This window comes from Sander lucioperca, chromosome 8 (genome assembly GCF_008315115.2).
Source record: "Sander lucioperca isolate FBNREF2018 chromosome 8, SLUC_FBN_1.2, whole genome shotgun sequence".
NCBI classification, from domain to species: domain Eukaryota; kingdom Metazoa; phylum Chordata; class Actinopteri; order Perciformes; family Percidae; genus Sander; species Sander lucioperca.
This window is the reverse complement of record NC_050180.1, coordinates 31786987-31810290: the sequence shown is the minus strand read 5'-3', so window position 1 is coordinate 31810290 and position 23304 is coordinate 31786987. Positions and strand designations below refer to the sequence as shown.

The 23304-nt window shown below is 42.2% G+C and overlaps 1 pseudogene; it reads left to right on the top strand.

The window, feature by feature from the left end:
• The first annotated feature begins 3022 nt into the window (after positions 1-3022).
• On the top strand, positions 3023-22183 carry LOC116050342 (annotated as a pseudogene).
• The last annotated feature ends 1121 nt before the right edge of the window (positions 22184-23304 follow it).

The window sequence follows — 23304 nt, the reverse complement described above, 5'->3', positions numbered from 1 at the left end:
ATAAATGACATCAAACTCAGCTTACATTTCTAAATGCTGATCAAAAAATGTATTGTATGTTACAATATAATGTTCTATAAGAATGACTTTCTTTTTTACTGTACATTGAAGTTGCATAGGTTTTGTTAATTTACAGAAAATAACTTTGAGGTTTAATTCCCAACCTCTATTTGCATTTTAGTGTAGTAACAGTGTAGTGAAATTGTACCCCGATTTAATACATGACTGTGACACACAGACATTAGCAGACACTTCGTACTGTATTTTCTCTGGTGATGTTTGCCAGAATTGCATTGACACTTAAAGAGAAATGTTGCTGATCTAAATTCAGCTCTGTGCCATGGCAGTGTGTGCAGTTGAACACTGTGTGGCTTCCCTCCTTGGTCGCAGTAGTTCTCAGCTGAGTCATTGGCTGCTCGGAGGCCAGTGCACTGGCACCACGGCGTGAAGCCAAACACTGTTTATCTAAACATACTGCCCACACAAAGATGGCACAGAGTAGGATTAAAAGTATCCCTTTAATTATGTAAGCTCCTTAATGTTTGTTACTTTTCCTTTTATGTCACTTTCGAAGATAAGTAACTTAACTCAACTTTATTTATATAGCACCTTTCATGCAAACATGCAGCCTTAAAGGGCAACTATTACATAGCATTTTCAGGTTAATACTTGTATTTTGTGTTTGTACTAGAACATGTTTACATGCTTTAATGTTCAAAAAACACTTCATCTTTCACATACTGCCCATGGCTGCTGCACCTGTATTCACCCTCTGTATGAGATGCTCTGTAGGAGCGCCTGTCTCTTAAAGCACCCCTCCCTCGTAACAATGTTAACACCGCAGTAGCTTAAAAAACACTTCAGTAGGTTCTGCCTGGAGCAGATAACCAATCATAGAAGTCCGGCTAAGAGTTGCGTAATACTTAGCCAAGAGTAGAAAAAGCTGTTGAAACTGGAGTGTTCAAAACAGTTGGAAATCTGAACGTTTTAGCTCACGGGGATTTCTTTGTGTTTACTTCATTATTTGATTGTTTTGGCCACGTCTTACATGAAAATCCAACATTATAACATTGTAGATATGACACAAAATAAGGAAAACCTTTATATGTCCCCTTTAAGTGCTTCACATAGCAAAATGAAAACAACACAGAAGAAAAGACTGAGAACAGAATCAAACTAAACACCAGGGTTAAAGCAATATAAATAATATAAAAAAAACAATGATTAAAAAAAAACTTAGGCTATAAAACTGCTCTTGGTGTTGTTGTAGTTGTGTTTCGGATATGCCTTTGCCCATATTACTGTTCCTCTCTCGCTGGCTAGAAGGCTGGTTTGGCATTACATCTGTGACTTCAGAGAGCTGCCCGCTGTATTTCAACTCTAGTCTGAACCCTGTGGTCTACATCATTTTTTTACCCCTGGTTTAGAAAATCTATTAAAGTAATTTTAACATTTAAGATACTGAGTCTTGTGATACTAAAATACTGTAGAGACAGACTGGTGAATAAGATCCATAAAACTTTATATGAAGATGGAAGTGTATTTGCTATTTTTATTGAGTCACTGAAGTAAAGCCAAAAGGTGTAATGGCTGGAGAAAGAGCTGTGTTCTTATTTGTTTATATTTCATATTTTTCTGGATTTGCACCTTATTGACATTTTATACTGACATTTCCACTCCATATATTTGCACTCTTCTTCTACTTGCAACTGATGCTCAACAATTTCCCTCAGGATAAATGAAGCTCTATTTGATCTTGTCTTATATTTAACCTTCACAAAGTTCTCTAATATTGTGTTCATTGTCATTGCTACATCCAAAACTATAATCCAACATGTTTCTGTAATTTATATTGTGACAGTGATATTTACATCAATGTTTTTGGTCTGTAGCTGACTGCAGAGTAACAGTGGATATTTGATGGACTCACATTATAGAATTAACCTAGAGTGTAATACTGATGCATTAATTTAGAACTGCAAACAAATGCATCATAGGTACCCCTCTGTCATATCCCTTTTTAAGGTCAAGGTTTCTTTATTTGTCTCCCTTGGGAGACATTTGTATGGACAATGCAAAAACATAGACAAAACATCAAATATCAATCATCCTGGACAGTTACAGTAAACCACAGGCAGAAACACTAAAACATAGACAATGTGCAAAACATCAACTCATGGACCACTGCTCCTTAAAATACACTAAAACTAATTCTTCAAAAACGCATACACACTGCTCATCCATACATACTGTTAAGTTACTGACCATATTCAGATGCCTGTACCGATATGCTACTCAAATATAAGAGCATAAATATAAAAGCAATTATATTTTACTTACTTTTACCTACAGGGTTTCTACAGAGGAACAGTGGCGGTTCTAGATCATTTCAAATGAGGGGGCTGGGCTGGAGCTACATGCAGTTATAGGGGTAACAAATATGATTCAACAAGGAAGAGGTAGAGTGACCCTGCCCGGAGGAAGCCCGGGGCCCCCATCTGAAGCCAGGCCCAGATGGAGGGCTTGTCAGCGAGCGCCTGGTGGCCGAGTTTGCCACGGAGCACGGCCGGGCACAGCCTGAAGAAGCAACGTGCCACCTCCCTCTCCATCCCATGGGCCCACCACCTGTGGGAGGAACCGCTGGGGTCTGGTGCACTGCCACACGGGTGGCATTGAAGGTCAGGGGCCTCGACGGACCAGACCCGGGTAGCAAAGGCTGGCTCTGGGGACGTGGAATGTCACCTCTCTGTGGGGGAAGGAGCCGGAACTTGTGCGGGAGGTGGAGCGCTACCAAACTAAAGCTCGGAGAATCCGGCCTTCTTGAAGACCTTGAATGGAGTCCTGCATGGGGCTCCAGTGGTGTACTCCATAATTCTGCTGGGGGACTTCAACGCGCACGTGGGCAATGATGGAGACACATCGAGAGGCGTGATTGGGAGGAACGCCCTCCCTGATCTGAAACCAGAGTGGTTGTTCGTTGTTGGACTTCTGTGCTAGTCATGGATTGTCTATAACGAACACCATGTTCGAACATAAGGATGCTCGTAAGTGTACTTGGTACAAAGAGCATCCTAGGCCTAAGCCAATCTATTTTATAATCATATCATCTGATCTGAGGCCGTATGTTTTGGACACTCGGGTGAAGAGAGGGGCAGAGCTGTCAACCGATCACCATCTGGTGGTGAGTTGGGTCAGGGGGTGGGTGAAGACTCTGGACAGACCTGGTAAGCCCAAACGGGTAGTGCGGGTAAATTGAGAACGTCTGGAGGAGGCCCCTGTCCGACAGACTTTCAACTCACACCTCCGGCTGAGCTTTTCGTGCATCCCTTTGGAGGTTGGGGGCATTGAACCCCAGTGGACAATGTTCAAAGTTTCCATTGCTGAAGCTGCGGCGGGGAGCTGTGGTCTTAGGGTCTTAGGTGCCTTAAGGGGAGGTAACCCACGAACACCGTGGTGGACACCGGGAGGAAGCCGTCCAACTGAAGAAGGAGTCTTTCCGGGATATGTTATCCCAGAGGACTCCGGAGGCAGTTGCAAGGTACTGAAGGGCTTGAAGGGCTGCAGCCTCTGCTGTGAAAGAGGCAAAGCAGCGGGTGTGGGAGAAGTTCGGAGAAGACATGGAGAATGACTTTCAGTCAGCACCAAGGTGTTTCTGGAAAACCGTTCGCCACCTCAGGAGGGGGAAGCGGGGGACCATCCAAGCTGTGTAATAGGTAATAATAGGTAATAGGGCGGTGGAAGGAGCACTTTGAGGAACTCCTAAATCCAATTTATATGCCCTCTACGTTAGAGGCAGAGCTAGAGGATGATGGGGGGATAGTCGTCAATTTCCCTGGTGGAAGTTGCTGAGGTAGTTAAACAACTCCACAGTGGCAAAGCCCCAGGGATTGATGAGATCTGTCCAGAAATGCTGAAAGCTCTGGGTGTGTGTCTGCAAGTGGTTGGCCATGTGTTGTGTTAAAAAAAAAGAGAAATGCACAAAAGACAAAAGAAAATCATCCTAAAGCTCAAATGTTCACATCTGGTCTGGAATGTAACAGGGCAGGAAAGATTTTGACACTTCAATAGTATGTGCTGACACTGATGAGTTTTACCTCCAGGGAAGAGTGTAGATAAAGAAAAAAAGATAGAGAGGTTAGAGCAACTAAAGGGGTCAAAAGGATATTTGATGCCATTGAAGATGACCAATCAACACACTCATTCAATGTCATTGATTGAAACAACAGATTTCTCTGGATTTGAACATTGTTGGGATAATATAGTTGATAAATAAGAGTCCAACAAATGCTAAATTAGCTTAAGTTATTTCACAGGGGTGTTAATTCACAGTTACTTCATACATTCATTGATATTTGATATATTGATTTTATATTAACATTATAATACTTATTCTAACAGACATATATAGCTTTATTTTTTATCAAACTGGTCGTCAGATGCAGACATTTACATGTTGCTGCACCAAACCAAACTCATCTAGCAAGTACCAATTGACAACTGTTTAAAATAAACTTTTTTATGTAAATGGAATCCAGTTAATTTGGCTACATAAAGAAATGATTAACATCCCTCAATTGCTTTGCCCTGCAGTGCCCTGCAGTGCCCTACTATGCCCTGCTACGCCATTAACTACTACAACTACTATTTCTAGTTGTAGTTCTATTATCTTTATTGTCACTATAATTGCCACTGATCATCACACCCCCAACCGGCACCATCAGACACCGCCTACCAAGAGCCTGGGTCTGTCCGAGGTTTTTTCTTAAAAGGACATTTTTCTCACCACTCAAGGTTTCTGCCTAAAAGGAGTTTTTCCTCGCCACTGTCGAACTAAATGCTTGCTCTTGGGGGAATTACTGGAATTGTTGGGTCTTTGTAAATTATAGAGTGTGGTCTAGACCTACTCTATCTGCAAAGTGTTTTGAGATAAGTCTTGTTATGATTTCATACTATAAATCAAATTAAATTGAATTGATTTGATGATTTCTTCTCTTCTTTCTTCTCCCTTCACTGGAAATTTTGGACATTCTGGTCAAAGGTGCGCTCACCTTTGCTCACGCAGAGAAACGCCGGAGGAGAGGGAAACGGGCCGGTGCGCTGGTGCGTCTCCGCCAGCGAGGATCACGCACACCGTTACCTGGAATATTCCTCTCTAACGTGCGCTCTCTGCCCAACAAAGTGGAGGAATTACAACTGCTGTTGAGGGGAAACAGGGACTTTTCTTCATCTGCTGTTTTGTGCTTCACGGAGACGTGGCTCTGTGGAATAATACCGGACTCTGCGCTGCAGCTGGCAGGCTTCCAGCTTTTCAGAGCGGACAGAGACACGGACCTCTCCGGCAAAACTAAAGGTGGAGGAATCTGTTTCTACATCAACAGCGGTTGGTGCAACGACGTGACAGTGATCCAGCAGTATTGTTCTCCTGACCTGGAGTATTTCACCATAAACTGTAAGCCTTTTTATTCACCCCGTGAGTTCCATTCATTCATTCTGGTCGGTGTTTACATCTCACCGCAGGCCAACGTGCAGGACGCGCAGCGCATGCTTGCCGACCAGATACTGTGTGTGGAGCGGACCAACCCGGACTCCCTAGTTATTGTCCTTGGTGACTTTAATAAAGGGAACCTCACTCATGAACTCCCTAAATATAGTCAACATATTAAATGCCCGACCAGAGAGGAGAACATTCTGGATCACTGTTACACCACAGTCAGGGATGCTTATCACGCCGTCCCCCGTGCTGCACTGGGGCACTCTGACCACGTCATGGTCCACCTGATCCCTGCCTACAGGCAGAAACTAAAGCTCTGCAAACCTGTAGCGAGGACATCAAGGAAGTGGACCAGTGTAGCTGTGGAGGATCTCCAGTCGTGTTTGGATTGTACTGACTGGGATGTGTTCAGGACTGCTACCCACAGTCTGGATGAGTACACAGAGGCTGTGACGTCATACATCAGCTTCTGTGAGGACTGCTGTGTTCCATCAAGCACCAGGGTGAGTTACAACAATGACAAACCCTGGTTCACAGCCAAACTCAGAAGGTTAAGGCTGGCTAAGGAAGAGGCGTTCAGGAATGGGGACAAAGACAGATTTAAAGAGTCAAAGTACAAATTTAGCAAGGCAGTGAAGGAGGCTAAACATTGGTACTCTGAGAAGCTCCAACGCCAGTTCTCAGCTAATGAATCTGCGACTGTCTGGAAAGGACTTAGGCAGATCACCAACTTCAAGCCTAAAACCCCCCACTCCTTCAATGACCGACACCTAGCCAATGACCTGAACGAGTTCTACTGTCGATTTGAAAGACAAAAGGACAGTCCTGACACCATCCCCCACGACACCTCCCTACAGCTACAGCCACTGTGCATCACCTCCACCTCGCCCACCTCAGCAGGGTCCTGGGCCCCCCCACCAATGCCCTCCTTAAAGGTCCCCTCCACCTCCACCCCCCCTCCCACCTCAGTGACGACTCTCTCCATTCACGAGAGGGACGTCAACAGACTGTTCAGGAGACAGAATCCCAGGAAAGCTGCTGGACCGGATGCTGTCTCCCCATCCAGCTTGAAGCACTGCGCTGACCAGCTGTCTCCAGTGTTCACAGACATTTTTAACACCTCACTGGAGACATGTCACGTGCCAGCCTGCTTCAAGACCTCAACCATAATCCCTGTCCCCAAGAAGCCAAGGACCACAGGACTTAATGACTTCAGACCCGTCGCCCTGACCTCTGTGGTTATGAAGTCCTTTGAGCGCCTTGTGCTTTCACACCTCAAAGACCTCACCGACCCCCTCCTGGACCCCCTGCAGTTTGCCTACAGAGCCAATAGGTCTGTAGACGATGCAGTCAACCTGGCCCTCCACTACATCCTCCGGCACCTGGACTCCGCAGGAACCTACGCCAGGATCCTGTTTGTGGACTTCAGCTCTGCCTTCAATACCATCATCCCGGCTCTGCTTCAGCAGAAACTCTCCCAGCTTGGTGTGCCTGACTCCACCTGCAGGTGGATCACTGACTTCCTGTCTGACAGGAAGCAGCATGTGAAGCTGGGGAAACACGTCTCCGACTCACAGACCATCAGCACCGGATCCCCCCAGGGCTGCGTTCTTTCTCCTCTGCTCTTCTCCCTGTACACCAACAGCTGCACCTCCAGTCACCAGTCCGTCAAGCTTCTGAAGTTTGCGGACGACACCTCCCTCATCGGACTCATCTCTGATGGAGACGAGTCCGCCTACAGGTGGGAGGCTGACCACCTGGTGACCTGGTGCAAGCAAAACAATCTAGAGCTCAACGCTCTAAAGACAGTGGAGATGGTTGTGGACTTCAGAAAGAACCCAGCCTCACCTGCCCCCATCACCCTCTGTGGCTCCACAATTGACACTGTGGAGTCTTTCCGCTTCCTGGGAACTACCATCTCCCAGGACCTCAAGTGGGAGCTGAACATCAGCTCCCTCGTCAAGAAAGCACAACAGAGGATGTACTTCCTGCGGCAGCTGAAGAAATTCAACCTGCCAAAGACAATGATGGTGCACTTTTACACAGCCATCATTGAGTCCATCCTCACATCCTCCATCACCATCTGGTACGCTGCTGCCACTGCCAAGGACAAGGGCAGGCTGCAGCGTGTCATTCGGTCAGCTGAGAAGGTGATTGGCTGCAATCTGCCGCCGCTCCAGGACCTATACGCCACCAGGACTCTGAAGCGTGCTGGAAAGATTGTGGCTGACCCCTCCCACCCCGGACACAAGCTCTTTGAGCCACTCCCCTCTGGCAGGAGGATGAGGTCCATTAGGACCAAAACCTCACGCCACATAAACAGTTTTTTCCCCTCTGCCACTAGCCTTCTAAACAAGGCTCGGAATCCATCCTGACTCTCTCCACACCCCACCTCTGGCTCCTCATGCCACTGTACCTACTCTGCTGTAGCGTCCCTTTTCACTACTGTTTAACTTATTTTACTATTTATTTAAATTTATTTTATCGTTATTAATACGTACTGTGTGTATATGTTTATACTTATATTGTTTATATCTTTTTATCCTTCTTATATTTGTATGTGTGACATGCTCCAACAACACCATGACAAATTCCTCGTATGTGCAACGTACTTGGCAATAAAGCCCTTTCTGATTCTGATTCTGATTCTGATCTGTTTAATGTGAACTAATCACATGAAGTCATAGGGACTTGATTTGTTAACGGTGAGCAACAGGAATTCATGATACATTCTGCAATAATTCATGCATCAAATCATCACAAGTAGTGCATAAGTTAAACCTTAGTGTATGATTTGTACCCCTATTATGAAGTGTTAGGGCTAAATAAGCTTCTGTGCTCCTTCAAAATGGATCGTATACTGACAGTGATGAGGCATTTGTCGATTTGACACCTAACATTGTCAAGTTGTTATCTCCATCTGTATCTCTCAGTTAATTGCAGACTATTTTGGAGCCTGGAATGTTTTGTTTGAAGAAAACAAAAGTTTACAAGAATCTGTGAGAATTCTTTTCACTGTGCTGTAAACAAGAGTCAGACAGTGGAGGCAGACAAATCAGTCTGAGTGCTGAAGCATCCAAGGAAACATCTCCTCACACACAGAGCTGCTTGACTTCCCTGCTCTCCTACAATTCCTCCACAGGGTAAGGAAACCTGGAAATCTTTGGCTCACGTCTTGTCTGCACTTTCTTTTAATTATTCAGACTCTTGCAACAGCTTTGAGGATAGCTGAATATAGACAAGAAAAAACAAAGATATCAAATATAAGACACAATCTAAGAATGATTATAATGAATACACAGATAGGAAAATACACATGCAAGGATATTTTTGCCACATTGATAACCAGCAAATTTTGCAGACACACTATTCCTGGAGAAGAAGTGATCTGTGCACACCTGTATACACACAAGGGTGCTGCAGATGAAGTAATTTCTCGAAATCAAAAAAAGAACACTTGCACACTGTGCTATGAATCGATCAATCAATCTGATAAAGGAGTAGGCAACTGTGGGAAACAACGGCACATTTAAACTGCTCCCACATTACTTTAAGAATTATCATAGGTTTATACTGATATTTCTCCACTTATTTCCCATCATCAGTTACTAATAAAAGAAGGAAAGGGTCATTTATACATAAAGGTCAATTTCTGCTGAATATTGGTTTTCTTTTTTTTTGTAAATGAGTACTCGTCTACATTTTCTAGGTGCTGCCGTGGCTCTATGGTGATGGGGATGTCAGTTGGTCTGTCTGTCTGTTAGTTCAACACCATGGTCTAGAGTAAAATATTTATCCTCGTCAGCTTTAAGGTTGAAATAGCGTTAATGCTTGTACTGTACATGGGCCATTAATGGCCATTAAGCAGCTTTATTTTGAACTGGCTTGACAAAGTTTTGCGTAAAGCTATAATAAAGAAAATGACTGGATTTATAGTCACAATGAAATAGCATCTACCAGAATACATATGACCTTTCAGGTAAAAAGAAATGCATGTATTTAAAAAAATGAAGATGAGAAAAACTATTTAATTTAAATATTGCCTACATATTTTGCATGAGAATATTTAGACCACTATATGTAAGTGTAATGACGTCTTCTCCGACTGTGTTTCAGGTCCCTGTCAGGGGAGCGCCAACATGTTGTGCTTCATACTTTGCCTGGCGGCAGTCAGCCTGCTGGCAGGTAAGAAGGCTTCTCAACTCAAACACAGACACACTGACTTTATTCACACACTGCATCTATTTTGTAACTTGTAGGCAACCAGTATGGACTCCAGGAAGTTATAGTGCACTGCCAAGAAATATTCTGGCACATAACCGGTGATTTGTCTTTAGAGTTTTAGAGGTGCTATAGGTAGATTTGTTACGTTTGGACAATGCCAGGCTAACAGTTTCCCCCTCTTTCCAGTCTTTATGCTTAGTTAAGCTAAGCTAACCAGCTGCCACATACAGTATTTAGCTAACTTGAGAGTGGTATTGATTATCTCATATAACTCTTAGCAAGAAAGCAAATAAGTGTATTTTCCCAAATGTCTAACTCTAACCTCAGTCACAGAAGTGAGGCTACATAAAAAGGTACAACTCGATCAGTCCTTGATTGGAACCTTGAGAATGACTTTAGGATACGATATTTTCTTTTCTTTTCTCAAATTATAGGGACATTAATGCATATAACTAAAATGTAAACCTACATAAAATGTCAGCTTGTGTGTAATGTCTCTCCATATCTTCAGGTACTGCTGCAACAAACCAGTCATTTACCAGTTCTGGGGAGATCAACATCAGTTTGTGCCCAATCACCTATTATGGACAGATATATGACAAGATCTATGATCACTCACATAGATCTAGAGATCTATGTGAGTAATATAAATGCCTTGAACTCTGCGTTTGGTCTTTTCCAAAAGCATAAACAACAAGATTCAGTAATATTCAGCAATGGTATGAACTGTAACATGTTTAGGTCTCATCAGTGATGTGGGTAGTTTGCTCATGCAGGGGATCGAGTCCATTGAGAGAAACAAATGTCACACCTAATGGGCACGTCCACATACTCAAGCCACAATGTCGACTACAAAAAATACAATAATCCAACATCTTGACTTAATTTACACAATATAAAATATGGTGTAAAGACAGAACATTTTTGTAAAGAACAATTTCTTCCTGCACCTTCGCATTTCGCAACACATTCTCACTCCCAGCGCGTGAAAAAAGTGACACTTGGTCAGGTGCCTTTGGCGTGAAAGTCTCTTTAAGAGTCCAGCCCTTTGGCCTAATTTTTCGACAAGCTTAGTCAGGACTCTTGGCATCAGTATTTGACACTCTGGGGCAGGGCGTACTTTTAACTGACAAGCAGCACAAAAGAACAGGACAGTTAGGTTTAGGAAAAATTATTATGGGTGGGGTTACAACATGGATGTTTCAGTGAAACACGGGACAAGAATGGGACACAAACCCCAGTCTCCTGGGTGAAAGCCCTGTGTTGTTTGACACATCCACCACCCCAACATGCTTCCTTAGTAGATGGTTCGATCTTTTATACTACCCGCTACTCTCTTGACAATGCTGCAGTCGAGCTGCTGCTATGCCCGATGCGTTCCATACAGATGCTTACCTGGATTCTCCACTGGGCACGTCTGTGCTGCGTTCAGGCTGCGTTCCGGTTTTGTTCCGTCCTCCGCCATGCACCATACCACACTGGGAGCGTCTCAGAAGCAGAGCAGCTTGCTTCCCGACTCACATATTTTAATGTCTCTACAAGTACTTTAGAGAACGATTGCGTGTTTATTAAGCGAGTATCTACCTTCCACTTCAGGCACTCTTGCAACTAAACTCCATGCCTTCTCTTTTCTGGTGTTTTCTTTATAAAAAAAAAGATCTGTGATGCCTTATGTTTTTCCACCTCCAAGATGAATCTCTCATTATCCGTGGTGTTGTAGAAGAGACGTATACGATATTGAGGGGTGTCTTTTGGTAAATTGACTGGATAGTCTCAGATTTCAGATTCTGTCTGGCTGTCTGAACGCCCCATGGCTCGTGTGAAAATAGACCTGGTGCGTATTTTTAGCGGCCGTGATTGCTCGCAGGGGCATAAAAACGTGCTCTGGTTTAATGGCATTTCTTTAAACCAATCACAATTGTCATGGGTGGCGCTAAGTTCCGCACGGAGCCGCTGCAAAATAGCCTCGGGAAGGAACTTGTTTTGGTGGAACGTGTACGTTTGAAAGTTGTTTTAGTCGTGCAACAGAAAACTCAGATTGGACAGATAGTCTAGCTAGCTGTCTGGATTTACCCTGCAGAGATCTGAGGAGCAGTTAACCATAGTCCTCAGAAATCATCGGAGTTTAAAATTCCAATAAAAAGAAGTAGAAGGAAACGGACATCGGCGAAAAGACATGCATCCGGCAGAATTTCCTGCGGCACCGGAGCAATCCTGGAAGTGGAAATAGACTAGGGGATAATGAAGAAGCCATGTTTCAAATGTAGGGGCTCAATTTGTATCCCACACAGGTTATTAAGGCAATTTACATAACGTTGAGAAATATCACACTGATAATAAATAAAAGAAACTCTTCAGATGCAAAAGAATTCAATTGTTTCACATGCAAAATGTGACACAATATTAAAACATTTCCATTGTCAGCACAACTTACACAGCCTACCATTTAGTTCTGGACACAATGCATAATGCAGCTTCAGATAAACAGCAACGACAAATCAGGATAAAGGATTTTGTATTGCTCTTCTTGTTCTTCTTCTTCCACGTGTAATTTTCTACACATGGAATAAATCTATTATTTTTGCATTTGAAGAGCCTACTCTACTTATTTTGCCAGTGTGTGGGCAGTTTTGTATTTTTATTTTTAATTATCCTTTATTCAACCAGAGGTCACAGTGAGATACAAAATCTCTTCTGCCAGGGAGTCCTCAAGATGGGCAGCAAAATAAAGTTTCATATAAAAACGGGGACAGATAACATCACAAAACACAACAACAGAAACCAAACATGCAGGATCCTAATGGCACCCTAACACACCTAGCAATTACAATGCTATGCAAAAACGTACTTTTAAAGTATTTTGAAACAGGTCAAGAGAGGGTATAGATTCCAAGGTAAGAATGCCTTGCAGCTCATTCCACGCTAATGGGGCTTAAAAGAAAAAAGGTCAGATTTACCCAGCTCTGTCTGGATGATTGGGACCACAGAAAGGCCCTTGGCACCCACAGACTTTTTTTCAGTTATTCCAGCTGATTACACCTCTTCTCAGGTTAAAGGTGGGCAGGGCTGTGCTAGTAATTATATGTGGTATGACATTCGTCCAGCACCATCAGGTGCAACAAAGCAAACAGGATTGCTGATTGACATCTAATCAGCACAGTCTTTACACGCACACGAAGCCCTGAGAAAAAGTCTAATCAGTCAACACTGTTGAAATCAGTTGTGTGGGTTAATCATGAATGTGTCTCTGTCTGGATGATCGGGACAACGAGGAGAATTTTCTCTGATGATCTAGTGTCATAGTTTCTGGAGTAATATGTCAAAACACTGGATATGTACTGCAGTAATTAACCCAGTAAAGCTAATGCAATACAAATGTCCATCCAGATAAAACTTAAGGAAGGAAAACAGTGTACCAATTTATGACACAAATGTATGATACCAAATAAAACAGATGAGAGAGGCTTTGTTTTCAGAGTTTTCTAAGAATGGAATGTAACCAATTCACAGAAATAGTGTTAGATAGTTACTAAGTTTTTTTCTGCACTTTTCCAGGAGGTAGATGCTCAAGTCAACGGCCTTACAGTTTCCAAAGAGAAATTCCGACAGCTGATACAAACAAGGGTGTCATCACAGACGCTCAGGTTTGTAAATTCAGCGGCCCCTAAAGTGAAATTTTAGGGCTCAAAAGCAAAATTTTAATACTTTAAATTGCCATTATTTAAGTCTGTGCTTTAAAACTACATAAACTTTTCTTCCCTCCCAGGTGTTGTTCATAAGACAAATACAAAAGTAAGGGACCCAAACGTCTGCTCTACTGTCACCTGTGATGTCAGTGGAGTCGCTAGCACCGCTAGTGACTGTGGTGCCATGGAGCGTTGCCAGGGCGATGGGAGGTAAATATTTGAAGAAATGATACAAGGAAACCCCCCCCAAACATGGTAAAACAAAAACGTCAGTTCTCCACCTCGTTAAAGGGATATATGTTTAGTAGAGTTATATGATCACTCGCTAACACAATTTTCAACCAAACGATGGAACTTTTAAACAGCTAAGCTTTTGGATAGTGTAGTTTTTTAACATGAAACTCAATCAGTTTGACAGCAATTATGTAAAGAAATCTCATGGAAAAAATGACTTAACAGCTGTCCTGTTAGGAAGCAATCACCTCCGACCTTTGACCTCTTCACTTTTGGTTGCTTGAAATGCTTTTTTGATAAACCAGTTTGGACTGTGCTATCAAAATGGATATAATTAATTTCCATGCCACACATTAATATCATTGGGGGTTTTCCAGGAAAGACGACGTAAAGATGTTAGTTTTTTGGACCGTGTGATACTGCAGCTGGACAGGGCCGGTGTTCAGATTTCGCTGGAACAAGGAGGGTCCGTGTACTTGGTGGCCAACGGATTTTCGTTTTGAAAGGAAAAAACTAAACGAAAAATGGTCAGTTTCCCAATTACCATTAGTAAATAGGAAAACAAAAAACGGAAAACAACCCATTATTCGTTTTTTGTTTTGATATTAAAAAACGGAAAACGAAAAACAATCTCGTTATCCGATTTTCTTTGATGTATTTGTAGATGGAACTCTGAAATTAAAATGTGTGTATAAATCTTATTCCTTTGTCAGTACCCGATCCGTACCGCCTGTAAAATCCGTTCTGTGCACTGCCTGATCAGTTCTACGCTTGCGCGAACACCGGCAAACTTCACAGCTCTATGCACGCATTGGCGTAAGGATGTTTGGACATTCCCGGTTACCGGAAGAAAACATTAGACAGTGACAGTAGACCGTTATGATGGCAGAGATGAAGTTTACAAGGTGTTTGCTGGAGTTGCCTAAAGTATCTGTTAATGATATACGGAGGGTCGTCCGGCCATCCAGTACAACACCATGTAGCAAATTAAATAAAGGCTTCAAATTTTACGTTTCGTCATTTCTTTGCAACTTTGAAGGTAATTTGCTAACGCTAGCTAGCCTGAGCTAGAAGCCTTGCTTTGGTGTTATAAGTCATGACTCCTTCCTGCTTCAGGTTAACCATGTTTTAAATAAAGTTTAAGCATGTGTATACCTCTCACTGTGTTTGTACTTTTATGAAAGTATCAGGTAAAAACAGGGCTACAAATGAGATCTCTGTGAGAGACCAGCATACTCCTAGCAAACTATTATGTAGCTCAATGCTGGACATTTCACCCCTAATTCCGGTCACTTTACTGTATTTGTATTTGTTTAGTATTTGGTTTAGAAGCCTTTATTGGTGATTTTTTACGGTACAAAGTCCTGCTACATACGTACATAGCTAGCTATATATGCTCCACTATGTCGCGTTAGCATGCAGCTACAATAGTTAGCTATGAGTATGCTAACGTTAGATTGTAGTGGAACGAAGCAGCACTTTCTAACATCAAAAATCGCGGACCAAACACTACACAATCGGACATGTTTCAGCAGGAATGTGACCCGGAATTGGGGAGAATTTAACAACATTGCCAGCTAAGATGACCGTTAGCATGTAGCTACTATAGTGTTTACTGCCGTTAGCATGTAGCTACTATAGTGGTATACAGCAGTGGTGGCTGGGAGAGCTGTCATCCCATCTTCAAAAGGACACTTATGTACGTTTACACTTCATCACATTAATAATAGACAGTCTATGGTTATTAGTCAAGACGAAGTATTAGGTAAAAACATTAACGTAAACAACACAACAACAATGTCGCTACACGGTTTTGGATCAGTGACAAGTTTGAAATGTTTGTAGCTATGACTATTGTATAATAAAGATTTAATAAAAAAAGATTTAATGAAAAAGTTGTAATGTTTGGTCGTAAAGTGTTGACACATGTTACTTATATACAGTCTATCGTGCAGGCAGAATGGATCGTGTACCGACAGTTACAAATCGCACAGGGACATTGTTACTTTTCTACTACGTAATTATGCGCATGCACAGAACGGATCTTACAGGCGGTACTGGCCAATAAATGCTATTGAAGGGCAGGTCTTGGCGTGGCGGGAGTAACTTCCGGGTCACGAAAAAAAAACCAATGCAAAATTAAGGAATACGACTTATACACACGTATTTTAATTTCCGAGTTCCATCTACAAATACATCAAAGACAATCGGATAACGAGATTGTTTTTCGGTTTCCGTTTTTTAATATCAAAACAAAAAACGAATAATGGGTTGTTTTCCGTTTTTTGTTTTCCTATTTACTAATGGTAATTGGGAAACTGGCCGTTTTTCGTTTTTGTTTTTTTCCTTTCAAAACGAAAATCCGTTGGCCGCCAAGTACACGGACCAAGGAGGCAGGGTTCAGGTAAGATACCTGCTGCCACAATCGCTTGAGTAATGTGTTTTAGATGTTATCAATCGCAGATGTTCAGTACACATGGGCCCTTAGACTGAATGTTTTAACCACTGGGCTACTTGGTCAGACCCAATTTAAAATACTTAAAGGTCCCACGTTATGCTCATTTTCAGGTTCATACTTGTAGTTTAGGTTTCTACTAAAACATGTTTTCATGCTTTAATGTTTATAAACTACATTATTCTTCTCGTACTGTCTGTCTGAAAATACCTATATTTACTTGTCAAACGTTCCAAAACGTTATAACGCCTGTCTCTTTTAGCACCTCGCCCATAAAAGCCTAATCTGCTTTGAATAGTCAGCGTTTCCAGGTTTTTGCAATGTCATTGCAGCCAGGGAATGACTGTAATGGCACTGTAGCTGCACTTTCTACTTATATATATATATATATATATATAGTTGGGTATAGTTGACGGCTCGTTTTAAGGCAGGCGCCGTATTTATAGCACCTTCAGTGTTGTAATGTATTTAAGTAGAATTTTCACGTATCTGTACTTTACTTCATTATTTATAGTTCTGTAAACTTTTACTTTTACTCCACTACATTTCCCCTCAGCATCTTCATTACTCGTTACTTGCAAGACATGTTTTCGTACGTTGGAGTGAAAGATTCTTTCTCACAAAAAAATGTAATTCTGTTTCTGTTTATCTCTTTGTTGATGTCAGACGTGATGTTTAAGAAGGCGTGGAAACCCTGAATATTATGCTTTACTGTAAGGAAGCCACAATAAAGTTCATAATCAAAGTTTTTTTTTTTTTCTTCTACTTTTACTTCTAATAGCTAAGTACATTTACTATCATAAAATTACTTTTGATACTTAAGTACAGTAAATATCAGATACTTTAAGACTTTTACTTAAGTTATGTTCTAAAAGGTGACTTTAACTTCTACCAAGTCCTTGTCTGGTAAGATACTTGTAGTTTTACTCAAGTATTGCTTTCAAGTACTTTATACAAGACTGAGCACCTTGGCCTGCTTTATAACAATAAGGCATGAAAATCTTACTTTTTACAATATAGGACCTTTAAAAAAAAAAAAAGGATTCGTGGGACCCTTGGGAATCAGCTCACTGGTTTGCATGTGGTTTCTCCAAGTTATCCACAGAAAGAAGAACAAACTACTGAATGTTTTGCAGGTGTTTTACCTCTGAGGATAAAGGGTTTAAAAATGAAGTCAATGGAAGTAATGTGAGGTAACTGTTATAAACTAAAGATATTTTAAGGACAACACCTATTGTCTAATTATTTTATAACCATGTTTTGGTACCTTTTAGAGGAGAAAAAAAGAAAAAGAAGAAATCAGACTTACTGTAGCTAATATAATAACGGGAAACAGAAGACGTATACACTATTGTAAATGCACATACAAGTGTCCATATGCATTTCCACTAACCCATGTGTCTCCCACACCTTATCACATAATTTAGTAGTTAAAAAACTCAAATGTTACCCAAGGCCACTTTAAAAAGCAAAGCAGTGTATTTCAACCACTAGAGAGAAGACCACAGCACTCTATGATATGACACACCACTTGTGCCAAAACAATAAGGTGTCAGCTTTGTGTCTTCGTGATGTTTAAGTCAGTGTTTTCTCTGTCACTTTGCTCCTCTGCTGTGAAAAGCTGAATGACAAAATGCTGACGCCACAGCTCAGGTGGTCCACGGTGTGGCGCTCTCCAGGGACAAGACAGGAGTGACTGCTAAGATATCTGCCTCCAACTACATGGTTTCTGTCCTCGTTGATGGCTACACCGCACTAATCCACATGACAGGTACAGAAGAATTAAAAGGCCAAACTGATCTAAAGGTTGTGATACAATTGTGGTTCATATTATATCCCTCTCCTCTTCCTCACATATACAATTTTCACATATTAATCCACATGTATACTAGAGTAGTGCCAGTTGGAATTGTTCTCCTGGATAATTGCATTGTTCTCCTTGCAGATGAGACAGAAAGGCCCTTCACGCCCACACAGGCGTTTTCAGTTATTTCGGCTGATTAGACCTCTGCTCAGGTTGAAGGTGGGCAGGGGTGTGCTGGTAATTATGTGTGGTATGACATTTGTCCATCCCCAAAATAGTGCAACAAAGCAAACAGGAGAGATGTCAATCAGCACAGTCTTTACATGCCCACGCAGTCCTGAGTCTGATCAGCCAACATTATTGAAATCAATTGCATGGGTTAACCGTGGATGTGCATGAAAAATTGTCCACCTCAGACAACTATCTTTTTTGTTTTTTTCTTAAATCAATTGGGGAGTAAGGGTGGGCTATAGCGAACACAGTCTCACGGCAGTTTGTGTAATGGTCACGTTATTTAATCTATTGATTCGTGTTCACAGGGACGTTTTTCTCGTTTTTTTTCGTGGTGCTCAGCACAAAAATATAAAGTAATGTATTTCAGTGGGAAGCATATTTCGTGATCACAGCACGTTGGTTGGGGTGGTGGATGGGCCAAACAATACAGGAATTTCACCCGGGGATCGCGTCCCGCGTGTGGCGTTTTGTTTCCCTGTTGTCTTCCTAATCACAACCGTCCCGTTATTGTCGCGCGTCCCCAGCGGCCGTCTCCCGGCGTGTGAGGCCTTTCCCCATTGTTTTTTTTCCTAAACCCAACCTCTGAATAGATGGTTCCCATTTCGTGCTGGCCACCACGAACGAAAAAAACGAGATTAAACGTGTTGTTGTACACGAATCAATAGATTAAAAATAACGTGACAATTACACAAACTGCCGTAGTTGGTTTTGATCCGGCAACTTAAGAGTAAAAAATAAGTAAAGGAAAAAATGTAATGCAACAAAAAAAATACAAAAAAAGTAAACGAATAAATTGTTAATATCGATACTCAAATCAAGATGTGTAGTGTCAGATGGCCGCCCACCAAGAGTCAAGTTCTGTCCAAGGTTTTCTGCCACTGTCGCTCCAAATGCTCGGGAGATTATTGGATCTCTGTAAATTATATATGTAGAGTGTTTTGAGATGGCTGTTATGATTTGACACTAGAAATACAATTGAACTGAATTATATTGATACTTTAGGTATTGTTGTGTTTACTCTATTCTGAGGCCTTATCACAAGTTAAAACCAACTAATACCAGCTGTCCTTAAGTGTGCTGCTGTGCTAGTCCACTTCTAAAGTTTATTAATCTGTCACACATTCTCCCCTAAAACCGAACAGGACCAAGTGGAACACCCGTGGGTGGTTTATGTGGCATTTCCAGCAGGTCTATAACTGAAGAGAAGGTTACTAAACTCTCTGCCACTGGGTAAGATGTCAATATCTTATTGCCTACTACTTCTCATTTGAAATTTGGGTTTGAAATATACTGGAGTTTAGGTATTAAGTTGTTGTCAAGTCTTTGATCTTTTGCTTTTTGTTGCCCCATAGCTGTGAGACGCAGTATAATGACACTGCTGACCGTACAATCAACCACAACACCACAACTGAATGGTAAACACAGATTAAACTCTCTTTTAATTAGGCATTATTAACCTCTAAGGCATGCTTATTATATTTATCATTTGGTGAGGTCATTTCCAGGGATACATTTGGAACTTAAACACCTGAATCCCTTTTATCTTGTTAATTCTGGTAACTATATGCCTTACTGTCCTTGATGACTGAACCTACACGTCACATTTTCACTTGAACAGGTGTAATGTCCTGAAGCAGGCTCCCTTCACTGCTTGCAACAAGCACACCAACCCAGAGCCCTTCATAACTGCCTGCACACACACTTTGTGCAAATAACCTGCAGTGGATGGTCTCAAGTGCAAGTTCCTGGGGGCCTACGCCAGGTCCTGCAGCCAGCACAGCAATATAACAGTGGAGAGCTGGAGTTCAAAGACCGGCTGCCGTAAGGCTGTCTTTCAGTATCTTCGGTTATGTTTTACCTGAAAGGCCTGACACGATCTCCTATATGACTGAATGAATGAATTATAAGACAACCTTGTTTTAAGGAATCTTATCAAGTCATTTATGCTTAAAAAAGTGTCTGATTTCTTTGTTTGATACCAGACAGTTTCACAAATTAATCATATTCAAACTGGAGGCAATTGTTTTCTTATCGGCAGCTTTTGTTGATGTGTGTTTGCAGCTGCTGTCCCTCTGGCCTTCTGTCAGGACAGGTTCTGCAGTGCTCATGAATTCTGTGGTGAGAATATTGGTGGGAAACCCCGCTCCATGTGTCGGGCCATTTTTGCCTCCAAGTACAGATCAACAAGCACTTTTGGTGAGTCAGCTATGACACGAGAGGGGCTGAAAGGATTTGTTGTTTTACATTTATGGAATAAGTGTGGAACATTCACAGACCTCAAACTGAGGATTCGACCAAGATTTTGGGGCTAATACTTTTATTAAAGATTAAGTAGCATTTGGTTATTGCTGCCTTCTGGACAGAAGTTAAAACGTGCTATTTTTAAGCTCTAATGGCATAAAATCTTGCTTCTATTTACCTGTGTTTTGACTTATATGTTAACCTCAATGTAGAGTTTTAGCACGACATTATTATAAACATGAGCTATTAATCTTGCCAATCTTCTTTCCTGCATATAACAACTTCAGAGTTAACGATATACAATGAAAAATGCACAAAAGAGTGAATTTATGTGTGCATCTTCCTAAACTGTGCTGTTGCAAGTCGGACAAAAGCTTAATGAATATAATGTTTTGTAACGGGTGTTCAGGTGAGCCGACGGTCTGCGAGCAGAAATCTGCGTCGGTAACTCTGGCCAATTGTCTCTTGGAGGAAAAAAACATTGACTACTCTGTCTTACACCTCAACGACCCAGCCTGCAAAGCTGAAATGGACAACCTGACCCACATGGTGACCTTCCACTTCGACAGCAGCAACACTTGCGGTACAGTGGTCATGGTGGGTACCATTTTTTCTTACTAAGTTCACTCTGAAGAAACAGTCAAATCTCTTTCAACACCAGATACGTACTATTTCTAATCGTTCTGTGGTTGCAGGGGTGTGGTCAGAGCATGGAATTGATATTGAGATTGCATATAACAGTAACTGCTATAGCCTAAAACGTTCATATTTATTTAGTAGAATCTAAAAGTGAATGCACCGCAATGTGCATTGACAATGTCTGTCTCCATGTGACCGTTTAGGCAAACAGCAGTCAAATTATTTACAAGAACACCATCATGACACAGAACATCTCCACATTCGGCCTAATCAACCGTCACAGCCCCGTGCATATCGACTTCTCCTGTTATTACAGTCAGCCAGATATCCAGGGCTTGGCCATCAAAATCAAACCCAGGTGAGTGGTGGGTGTGAGGTATGTAGCTCAAGAGTTGTCACCTTTTCATTACCAAGAGAAGGCTGACTGAGCTTCACTTAGTTTTTGTGTGCAGACTGACACATAGTTAGCAAGTAGTTTTGCTTTCCAGCTCTGTGATTCAGCAGATTACATCTGGAAAATGGAATTACAATCTGACCATGAAGGCCTACACCAACGCTGACCGCATCAACGCTAACCCTAACCCAACATCCAACTGGACGAGAAAATCTGGGTGGAGCTTAAGACCAATGGGCTGGATGAAAGAATGGTTGTTGTGGTGACTGATTCCTGCTGGGCAACCAATCAGTCTTCGCCGACGGGAAGCCTGAGATATGACCTCATTATCAAAGGGTGAGACACATAGAGGTGCTCGTGGTAATTAAGCCCGTCTTTGTTGTTGTTGTTGGGACGTCCCTGTTATGTCTGCTTTCCTGTTTTTGAATAGCTGCCCTAACCCTGCTGACCAGACGGTGAAAGTGGAGGGCAATGGGCTGGGAATGTCCAACAACTTCTCTTTCAACACATTCCAGTTCTACGGTCAGACAGGGGACGTCTACCTGCACTGCAGATTAGAGCTATGCGCCACACAGAGCAATGCCTGTGCCCCAGTATGGCCAGTTCCTCATTATATATTCACATAAATACACAAATAAATATGTGAATTGTCAAGTTTTATTAATCTCTTCTTTTAACTGCCTCACAGAGTTGCAGACAGGCTTGGAGAAGGCGTAGATCTGCCTTGTCAAAATATAAGGATGAAAACCCTGCCTTCATATCCATGGCCTGGACTTATTAGGTAAGTGCAACTCTCCTGCTGATTTCAACTTCCAACTTTCCCAATTTCCGAGCTCACTTTAGGAGAAACAATTTTGTCTTCTTTAATATGCTTAGGGGAAACAACCGAATATCAACAATGTCTTTCTTGAGAACATCAGCTACTATCTGGATCCGGGTTAGTGTTATGGGAAACAGGTGAAGGTTCTTTAAGGGAAACTTGCATTCAGTGTGCTTACTACATCCAATGCCTCACACACCTGTTCTACACCTGTTAATTAGGTCAAGGAAGAAAGGGAAGTACCCATCCAAGGCTGAGGTTACACTTGTCTTTTTCTTAATTGTCATGCCAGGATGCATTACCGGCAAGTCTGTGTGCTCCAAGATCGAATCTTGGTCGCGTTGGGATCCAATCCTGGATCTGCCAGACCACATGCCGAGGTGGCCTGACTCGCATTAAGTTCAGATCTCAGTGAGGCAGCGGCCATCTCAAATGGAGGGGTACCAAATATAGCATTAAAGCTACAAGCAGCGTTGGACGGGCCCTCGCTCCTCTGCGTGCGTCGAGTTTACTGGCAGACACCGCTCCTTGGGACCGTGCATTTGCGCGGCAATCAGATACTGCAAATCGTCACCAATGAAAAGGGAACTCCCTGCTGAGTTCAATGATACCTCACACAAGACTCTACGTCGTACAGTTCATTAGCTGTGAAAGGGGCGTGGCTTAAGCATAGGGGGCGGGCCAAACCATGACCAATGAAAACGGAACTCTCTGTTGAGTTTAATGATACCTCACACAATAGTGTACAAGAAACGGGTCAAAAGTTATTAAAGGGGGCGTGGCTAAAGCATATGGGGCAGGGCAAATCATCACCAAAGAAAAGGGAACTGTATGCTGAGTTCAATGATACCTCACACAAGACTCTACCTTAAATGGGTCACCAGTTATGAAAGGGGGTGTGGCCTGAACATAGGGGTCGGGCCAAACCATGACCAATGACAAACGAACTCTCTGCTGAATTCAATGACACCTCACACAAGACTCTACATCAAACGGGTCTTTAGTTATGAAAAGGGACGTGGCTAACGCATACAGGGCGGGTCAAACCATCACCAATCAAAAAGGAACTCTCTGCTGAGTTC